Consider the following 830-nt stretch of genomic DNA (forward strand, 5'->3'; position numbering starts at 1 on the left):
CCACGGCTGGGCCAGCCTGCAATGACTCTTACTGTGATGCACTTATGTGACATAGGGAAATTATTCTATTTCCCCACCACCCAAGCATTGAATAAAATGTCAATGACATTTGAAAATTCGTTGTAATATTGCTGAGAGAATGTATTTTAGCTGCAAGCAGTGCATATCATTATTTAAATAAGGTCAGGAGGAAAGAGCAAGCAGGCAGTCTGGGGACCTGGTTGCAGATGCACCTCTGGCAGTTACTATGCCCCTCTGCAGCATCTCCATAGAACTTGGACTCATGCGAAGATAGAAGGAATGATTGGCATCTTTAATTTGAATAACACAATAAATCAGTTGGCACATTCTCCCATTCTTCTGCACATGTCTAATCCTGCAATTCGCCTGGGCTGTTCCTTTTTTTTAAAATTATTTAATTTAATTTTATTTATTATTATTCTTCAATTTGACCAGAGAGAGAGACACACAGAGAGAGAGAGGGAGAGTGAGAAGGCAAGCTGCCAGGTCAGGGACTCGAACCATGGTTGGCCATGTGGGAGTCCAGCACCTTGACCACCACACTACCTGCTGGCCCCTGAGCATATTCTGGTTTTCTTGCTTCCGTGCTCATCTTCTGACTCCTAATCCATCCCTCTCCTGATATGTGAACAGGGAAATCCCTCTCCTGTTCCTGTTTCTGAATCTGTAACACTGCAAACCCACACTGCAATACCTCTGAAGAGATTTAACACAAAGACTAAGTCTATTACATATTTCTATTCAACAAATAATTAGTGAGGGCCTATTATGCAAATGTATGACAGTAGATAAAATGCTAAGTGCTGCAG

Source organism: Tupaia chinensis, unplaced genomic scaffold (genome assembly GCF_000334495.1).
Source record: "Tupaia chinensis unplaced genomic scaffold, TupChi_1.0 Scaffold146907_1, whole genome shotgun sequence".
NCBI lineage: Eukaryota > Metazoa > Chordata > Mammalia > Scandentia > Tupaiidae > Tupaia > Tupaia belangeri.